Below are 9,575 nucleotides of genomic sequence, written 5' to 3'. Positions count from 1 at the left end.
TAGACTAACAACAATAAACAATTATAAAAAAGTAAATAATAATAATCAAATGGGTGATTTTTTTTATTTTTATTTCATACTTGTGCGTGGAAATTGAATCCTTATTTTAATTTTGAATTTCAACTTTTTGTGTGGTGAATGTCTCCTCCTCCTTTCACCAAAAATATTAAAAAAGCCATAATAATGAACGTAACCATGTGTTTTGGAACCAAAGACCTAAAAAATATTGTTTTTACAGATGTGTACTGTCATTTGGTTGAATGGTAGAAAGTTTCTTCTTTCTTTCAAAATATATATATATATATATATATATGTCATTTTAATTTCAAATTGAAAATAAAATAAGAATTTCCCAGAGAAGACAATCTGCACACCTCGAATCCCTCGCCTTCAAAAGTTACGACGATTGCAAGAAGGCAAATGGGATCCTAATGTCACTTGAGTCAAAGTCATAAATAGCTAGTCATAAGGCAGTAGCCATTGGTTTTTGCTTTTTGCTTTTTGGCAAGAGCAAACCAAATTTGTTTTTTGGAAATTATAGAAGCAAACATTAAATGCAAAACATTGTTTATTAAGAGAAACTCCCCTCGATCCCCAGATTTCCCCAGTGATGTAGGCCCCTCTCAAAGTAAGGAAACTTTGAGATTCCCACCATTAGTAGTCACTCCATCACCTTCTGGCCACGAGCCCAGTGGGGACAACGGTGGGCGAGCATCGGGCTCTGGCGAAAGCCGCGGCTCCGGTGAAGCAGGGTGGCTTGAGGGAGAACGGGACAAGGAGGAAAGTAGCCCCGAGCCGAGCCGACCAGTGGCTGCTTTAATACTAGGCGAACTAGACAGTTGCCTAAGGCCCCATATTTAGGAAGGCCCCGATTTTCGGTATCTATTTATTAATTAATATAATTAATTTTTTTAAGATTCAAAAAAATTAAGTTACTTATATTTTTTGAACAGTAAAAAAAGCCTAATTTTTAGGCTTTACCCTATCATTACTCTTATTCATAATTATCTCTCTTATTTAATAATCTTTGCCATAAATATAAGATATATTTTTATGCTATAATAATGATTTTGAACGTTACTTCTTTGCTTTCATTTACTATTTCCCAAAAAACAATCAATGCTTTCCCTTTCCAAAAACAAAAACTCTTATTAAGATTAGTAACATTAGATTTTTAGAACTAACTTTTGGTATTCTATTAAAATCTATTTAAAAGCTCATTATCTATAAACCGATACACATTGAATCAAAGCTATTAATAGTCCCAAATCCCAAGTACTAATTATTGACTGAGTAATTATCTGAGATATACCTCTTATAGCAATAGGGAGCAAGTCTACCTTGGGCAATGGCCATGCATTGGACGTAGATCTTGATTGAGTAGATAAACATGTAAATTGTTATTTCAACTGGACCTGGACACGAATACGATCATAGCCGAGGTCTGAGACTATTACAATTTAACCCAATAATTGCAGAAAACAAAAAACAAAAGAATTACTTCTCGAAATAAAATTAAAATTTTGATTAATCCAAACCCCTATCTCCTTCTCCAAATCTCTGCTCTATTGAAATCTAAACTTGCAAAAACTAAAAAAAAAAACAAAAACAAAAACAAAAGTTTACTTATCAAAATTAAATCCTAAAAATAAAATAAAAATGTTATATATTATCTCCACATATACATATACATATACATATACATATACATATACATATACATAAATCTAGGTATTTTCTAATTTGAGATCCCACATTTCAGTTAAAACATGAGATTCCACACGGGCAGTTGAATTTGAATCCAACTGTGACATTATGTCTTCATTAATGATTCAAATTTGACCTTATTGTAATAATGTGTTGTTGATATGAAGCAACAAAGCAAAATTAATTATGAGAATAATCTTGCTCTTGATGATATTCTCATGTTTGCCTGTACTTAGCCACCCGCTCACTTTGGGTAAATATTGCCTAAATTTGGTGATGAGCATAATTTATATACATATTTTACCCTTAATTATATAATTGCTAGTTATTTTTATTTGTTATTTTTAATTAATTGAATTATTTTATTGTATAGGGAATTAATTGGAGATTGTCGATGAAAAGTACGTAAAAAATAATAATTGGACAGCATTGAAGATCAAATCAATTTGTGGAAGTAATCAAATCAATTTGTGGAAGTAATTAAGGAGATGTGCAAGAAATTCTATTCGAAGAAACTGAAGCCAATAAATTGAATTCTCCATGCTCGTGCAAACAAAGAAGCGGGTTAAAGCTAAAGTGGGCAGCACATAAAACAAAGCTTTTAATTAAGCCGGAAAGTCAAAGTAGAATAAAGGAAGGAAATCAATAGCTTTTGACTTTTATTGTTTTCAATTACGTGGCAAGTTTAGGGCTTTAGCTTGTAAGAGTTGGTTTAGTTATTAGAATCATAATAGGATTCGGTGGCCAAGCAATATAAAAGGGAGTTTTGCTTTTGAATTAAAGGGTGGACGGAAACAGAGGAGGAGAATTCGGCTTTGAACAGAGAGCAGCGGCAGCAGCAGTTCGGCTTCCATGAGTGATTTTATTTCTTATGTTACTCTCAATTTAAGTATTTTTAGCTAATTTTCTTATATTGAGGTTAAGGATGAAATCCTATTCAATGAAATAATTATCTCTTTTTATTTAATTAATTCCCTATATATGTTCTTTGATGATTATGATTTTTATTTCACATGATTAATTGAATGTTATTAAAATCTTTTCATCAATTCTGTCATGCATTATTGATTGTTAGGATTAATATTCGATTAATTCTATGCTTGGATCTATAAAGTTTATACATGATTATCTTTGATTTTATGTCTTTCATTAAATTGTTTACATAGAGTGCTTATGAAAACTTTGACTCTTTGTTATTCAATATGTTTACATGGGATGCTTAGATGTCATATTATTAAGCAGAAAAAGAACCTATATTAGATTTAATTACTTGGGCTTAATTGTTATATCCATGAGATGACATAGATTGATTTCGAATTGTCACTCTAAAATTATGGATTAATTAATAATTTGATAATTACTAGTTGAATAGTGGTGGATTCTGAAACCTTAGTAATTCTTATCTTATTGAATTCTCCTTTATTTTAATTGCTTTCTTAGTTTAATTGGTTTAATTTTCTTAGAAACTCAATTTGGTCAACTAGGTTAGAATTGATATTAATTTTAGATTTAAATTAGACTTTTCAATTTATAACAATCTCTGTGGGATCGACCTCGTTACCACTATTCTATTTCTAGATTCGTGCACTTGCGAGTATATTAAAATTTTCACAACAAGTTTTTGGCGCCGTTGCCGGGGATTGTGCCAGAAAGTCAGTTTAATCTAGGTTGATTTGATTCTTCCACTAGTTATAATTTAAGTTGTCTTTTATTTTTTTAATTAAAAAAACACAAAAAAAACTTTTATTTGTCTTTAAATTCATTGTTTGATTGTTTGATTTCTTTTATTTTTCTGTTTTGTTTATTCTCATTATTGTTGGTTTAATTTATTTTATTTTTCTTTCTTTCCTTGTCTAGTTAGTTTATGAGTGTTTGGGAACGTGATTCAACAAATCGTTTGGTTAAAAGAGAGTCGAAAATTGATAGTAGTCAAACTAGTTCTTTAGAAATGATGGATGACCCAAATAGACTATTGCCAATACTTCCACTAGTGCAAACAGAGAAAACCCTTAGAGAATATTTTTCACCACTTGCAGCCAACCAACCATCGTGTATTGTGTTGCCACAAACCACAGCAACACACTTTGAACTCAGGCCCTCTGTCATTCAACTTTTACCATCTTTCCATGGGTTAGAGAGAGAAGATCCATATTTGCACATTAAGGAATTTCTTGACATATGCTCTACATTTTGTTTTCAAAATTTGAATGATGAGTCAATTAGGGTTCGTATGTTCCCTTTCTCATTAAAAGACAAAGCGAAAGCTTGGTTGAATTCACTTTCTGTTGGGTCTATTACTACGTGGGATGAATTGAGTAATAAGTTCCTCACCAAGTTTTTTCCTATGTCTAAAACAAATGCCCTTAGGAGAGAGATAAGTGATTTTTATGAGAGAGAGGGTGAGCAATTTTTTGAGTGTTGGGAAAGATTCAATGATTTACTCCTCAAGTATCCCCACCATAGTTTTGAGAAATGGAGACTTATACAGTGCTTTTATAATGGTTTAACTATGTCAAATCGTCATACAGTAGAGTCAATGAATGGTGGGAGATTTTTGAATCTACATGAAGGGGCTGCATGGGATTTCTTTAATTCACTTTATGAGAATTCTCAACAGTGGGATTTTTCAAATCAAAGAGAAAAATCATCTCAAGTTTCTAGAAAGGGGTTATATTAGTGGCGGCTTTAATACTAGGCAAACTAGGCAGTTGCCTAAGGCCCCGTATTTAGGAAGGCCCCGATTTTCTGTATCTATTTATTAATTAATATAATTAATTTTTTTTAAGATTCAAAAAAATTAAGTTACGTATATATTTTTTGTACAGTAAAAAAAAGCCTAATTTTTAGGCTTTACCCTATCATTACTCTCATTCATAATTATCTCTCTTATTTAATAATCTTTGCCATAAATATAAGATATATTTTTATGCTATAATAATGATTTTGAACGTTACTTCTTTACTTTCTTTTACTATTTCCCAAAAAACAATCAATGCTTTCCCTTTCCACAAAAAAAAAAAACTCTTATTAAGATTAGTAATGTTAGATTTTTAGAACTAACTTTTGGTATTCTATTAAAATCTATTTAAAAGCTCATTATCTATAAACCGATACACATTAAATCAAAGCTATTTTCAGCAAAAAGTTTTTGTGCTCTCTTCTTTTCTCTACAAAATTCATTACCATCATCATCTTCATCTCAACTAGTCAATTGACTCAAATCCAGGTGCTATCATTCTATTTTTTTATTATTATTGTTCTTATAATAACTCGTAAACTGACATTGGAGTAGTAAATTGGTTTTTATATCTAATAATCTTTTTTGTACACCTTGATTTTTTCCTGTCATATTAGATCCATTATCATATCCTTGTCCTCTTACATCATTAATATCAAGTTCAAGAGTTTTAATTACATCCACAAGTTCATTAAAAAGACCTTTTCCAGTGGTATTGTCAACTTGTAAAAATCCTAAAAAATATTCTTCTATCTTTACTAGATTTGTTGAAATATCCACACATCTTAATATAAGAGACATTTGTTCTTGGTGGCTTGCATCTGGAGTACAATCAAGTATAATTGAAAAGTACTTTGCTTCCTTGACTTTGTTAACAATTGATTTTTTTTATTTCAAGTGCTAGCATTAATATGAGTTCATTTTGTATGTTATGTCCAAGATAATGATCATGAATTTCACCGGTTTTAATACGTCGAATATGTTCTTGCATTGTTGGATCAAACTCTGCAATCATTTCAATTAAACTTAAAAAATTCCCATTTCTCTCTTCACAGATCTTCTCATTTTTTCCACGAAATGCTAAATTATTTTTAGCAAGATTTTTTACAACAGCAATAATTCGTATTAATACTTTTTGCCAATGTTCTTTTTCCTTGTCAATTCTTTCTTGAACTTCTTTATCAATTGTTTTTCTTTTCGATAGTCTTGCTTCTAAATCAACCCATGCATTCATATTAGTTATATGTTCATTGGTTGTTTCATGACTTTTAAGTTTAGAATTAAGATTTTTCCAATCTCTTGTTCCTTCATCACTAAGCTGATTTTTGTTACAACTTGTATTGAATAATTTGCAACAAAAACAATATACTTTGTTAAAATCTTTTGAATATATTAACCATTTTCCATCATGTTTTTCTCCATTTGTTAACATTTTAACATAAAATGCAGTAGAGAAATGCCTAGAATTTTCATCTTTTAGGAAAGTTATGTTATTCTCTCTAATTGGGTCTTTTTCTACTAAAAGATCTCTTAACTTTGTATCAACATTTTCCCATCTTCCTGGATCATAAATATTATTTGAAACAAATAAATTTTTTACATCAACTTTGTCTGCATTTTTATTTTTATCATCTTCAATGTTGTTTATTTCATTCACCGTTTCATCATTATTTAATTCATTTAAACTTGATTGTTCAATAACTAATTCTTCATTTAAATCTATATCTTTTTTACTAGTTGTGACAAATTTATCAAGAGCTCCTTTTTGAGATTGAACCAACTTTTCTATTCTCCTCTTTTTTTTCAATTTTTCATATCCCGATACATATTTTCTAGTTGACATGCTTTTCAAATAAAATAAATAAATAAACAAACACAATTTTTTTTCTAGATTATTCAAGCCAAAATCAATACAAAAAATCAAAAATAAATTAAATTTAAAAAGGATAAGAACAATAATAATAAAAAATAGAAAAAATAGAATGATAGCACCTGGATTTGAGTCAATTGACTAGTTGAGATGAAGATGATGATGGTAATGAATTTTGTAGAGAAAAGAAGAGAGCACAAAAACTTTTTGCTGAAAATAGCTTTGATTCAATGTGTATCGGTTTATAGATAATGAGCTTTTAAATAGATTTTAATAGAATACCAAAAGTTAGTTCTAAAAATCTAACGTTACTAAGCTTAATAAGAGTTTTTTTTTGTGGAAAGGGAAAGCATTGATTGTTTTTTGGGAAATAGTAAAAGAAAGTAAAGAAGTAACGTTCAAAATCATTATTATAGCATAAAAATATATCTTATATTTATGGCAAAGATTATTAAATAAGAGAGATAATTATGAATGAGAGTAATGATAGGGTAAAGCCTAAAAATTAGGCTTTTTTTATTGTACAAAAAATATATACGTAACTTAATTTTTTTGAATCTTAAAAAAAATTAATTATATTAATTAATAAATAGATACCGAAAATCGGGGCCTTCCTAAATACGGGACCTTAGGCAACTGCCTAGTTCGCCTAGTATTAAAGCTGCCACTGGTATGAGATTTGAATGATAGTACCACATTTACAGTGATTATGAATTTAACTGAGAGTAGTGATTTAAGAAAAGTCAAATTGAAGCTTGAAATGACAATTTCAAAATTACAAGCCTAGTGAAATAGATGAGATGATTTTTATTTTTATTTTTGAAGGGAAGAAGATAAAATTCTTTGAGCTAGCCATAACATGTAAATCAACTTGCTAGGACAAAAAATAAAATGTACTAAAAATAGTTTAAGTTTGGGGTGTATATATTCTTACATAATTTTTTGTGAGACAATGTGGTAAAATTATATTAGATTCTCTTACGCAATTGGTTGTGAGACAATTTGGCAAAATTATATTCTTGTCATATGTGTACTTACTATTGTTGAGTGTTAGAAAATGCATATTTATAAAGGAGAAAACCGTCATTTTACATTTCAAGTCTTACTAACAACCCTTACTTTTATGTATTTAACATTCTTGTGATTTAATTACGTGTGTTTTATTTTAATTAAGTAATTTATGTATTTTAGGGGCATTATAGTCATTTCACAATAAAGGAGAGATCAGACGGCAAAACGGACATCACTTTTGAAATCAGGACGGTCGAAAACCTTAGGAGGAGCATAAAAGGAAAAATGGCACTATTCACATGTACGGTACTATTCACGGGTACGGTACTGTCTACGTTACTGTTCACGACACTGTTCACATAGACGGATCGATGACGTGGCATTGACCGATGACGTGGCATTGACTGATGAGGTGTCACGATCCTGTTGGACTAAAATTCTTATATACTGTTGATGGTGACGTGGCAGCATATCAGTGGACGAAAAATCTCGCGTACGGTGCATGCATCACACAGGATTATTTTCAACCAAACCGCGTTACTGTTCATCCGGGTCAAACCGTGTTACTGTTCATCCGCGTGGTCAAACCGTGGACTGTTGACTGATGACGTGGCGCAATCCTGAGCGTCCAAACTGTTTTTAATCCGATGGCCATGATTTACTCCATGTATCTATAAAAAGGGGGCCTCTCCCCCCTAATTTGATAGCTCTGAATCCATTTTTGGGATCCATTTTCTGTAATTCCTTCTCCATCTTGTATTTTCTTTGTATTTTAATAAAATTCCCATTTTGCCCCTAGTTCAATTATGAGTGGCTAGTTTTCTTTCAAGCTTGGGTTGAAGGTGAAGTCTCAACATGTGTCATGGGCTTAATTTGGTAAATTTATTTTCACTTCCCCTCTAGTTTTTGTGGATGTTTTGACTTCTCGTCGACAAATAATACTAATCTTGTCTAGTACCGCCTTGGTTTCACCGGCCCTCTAGTACAAGGTTATTATTATTTGGCACGATAAGCCCTTAGCACCATATTGATTAGAGCGTGGTTCATGAGGTGTGGATTCCCCCCTCATGATTTAATTGGTATTAATAAGGAATATTTAGCCCATGGTGCATGTTGATACGGATCCGGATACCCAAGTGCTTCATTTCAATAGATCTATCTTCAATTTATTCTCGCCATTACAATTCCAGTTTTAGAATTTATTCTCGCCATTTTAATTTAAGTTTTAGCATATTCCAAATCATTTCCACCATAATTCCAACCACCCATTTACAAAATTAATTCTATATATAATTAAAATCCACCTCCTCGTGGGATCGACACTCGTCACCATTGATCTATACTACAATAGATTCGTGCGCTTGCGAGTACATTAAAATTTGCACAACAAGTTTTTGGCGCCGTTGCCGGGGAGGTAAGTAATTTTAATTCATAGAATTAATTTTTGTGAATAATTTCTTTTATTTGTTTTCTTGTATTTTTTTTTAATTATTAAAAAAAAAAGAAAAAAAAAAGTAAATCTACATTTAAAGGTTAGTATTTCTTTTCTTTTTCTCTTCTTTAAAATTCTGTAATTTAATTTTCAATTTATTTTTTCTTTGTAATTTTTGTTTATTTTATTAATTTAATTTTTAGTTAATTTATTTCACGTATTTGTTTTTGTGTATTTTTATAGAAAGGTTGTAATAGCGCAATAAGGTTAGTATCGTAATTTCTCCCTCTTCTTTATTTTTATTTGTTTTGTTCCCATCTTTATTTTTATTTTATTTGTTTTGCATGCATGGTCGTAGGTCATTATTTCCTAATCTTGAACCTATAAACCTTGAATTAGGAAAAACACTTCGCACACACAAACAAGTTAAAAATAAAATGGATTTGCAACCACAGGAGAGGCCATTTAAGGACTATTTTAGTCCTTTAGCTAATTTGAGCACATCATGCATAAGATACCCAAATGTAGCTGCTAGGAGTTTTGAACTAAAACCTAGTGTGCTAAATTGTCTCCCAACATTCTATGGCTTAGAAAATGAGGACCCATATAATCATCTGAATGATTTTCATGCAATTTGTCAAACTTTTAAATATGAAAATTTTTCAGATGATGATGTAAAACTTAGATTATTCCCATTTTCTTTAAAGGATAGAGCTCGTTCATGGTTAAATACTTTACCGGCTAATAGCATTTCATCATAGGAACAAATGGTAACGAAATTTTTGAATAAATATTTCCCAGTGCATAAAACCAATTCT

General features: G+C 30.6%; 1 non-coding gene across 1 annotated transcript; it reads right to left on the bottom strand.

Moving 5' to 3' along the window:
- Window positions 1-4,066: 4,066 nt before the first annotated feature.
- On the bottom strand, window positions 4,067-4,173 carry LOC112098705. Its single transcript, XR_002905814.1, has one exon. It is a non-coding gene; the product is annotated as a small nucleolar RNA R71 (small nucleolar RNA).
- Between the last annotated feature and the right edge of the window lie 5,402 nt (window positions 4,174-9,575).

The sequence above is a fragment of the Citrus clementina genome, unplaced genomic scaffold (assembly GCF_000493195.1).
Source record: "Citrus clementina cultivar Clemenules unplaced genomic scaffold, Citrus_clementina_v1.0 scaffold_5, whole genome shotgun sequence".
NCBI classification, from domain to species: Eukaryota; Viridiplantae; Streptophyta; class Magnoliopsida; order Sapindales; family Rutaceae; genus Citrus; species Citrus x clementina.
This window is presented reverse-complemented; position numbering and strand designations above follow the sequence as displayed.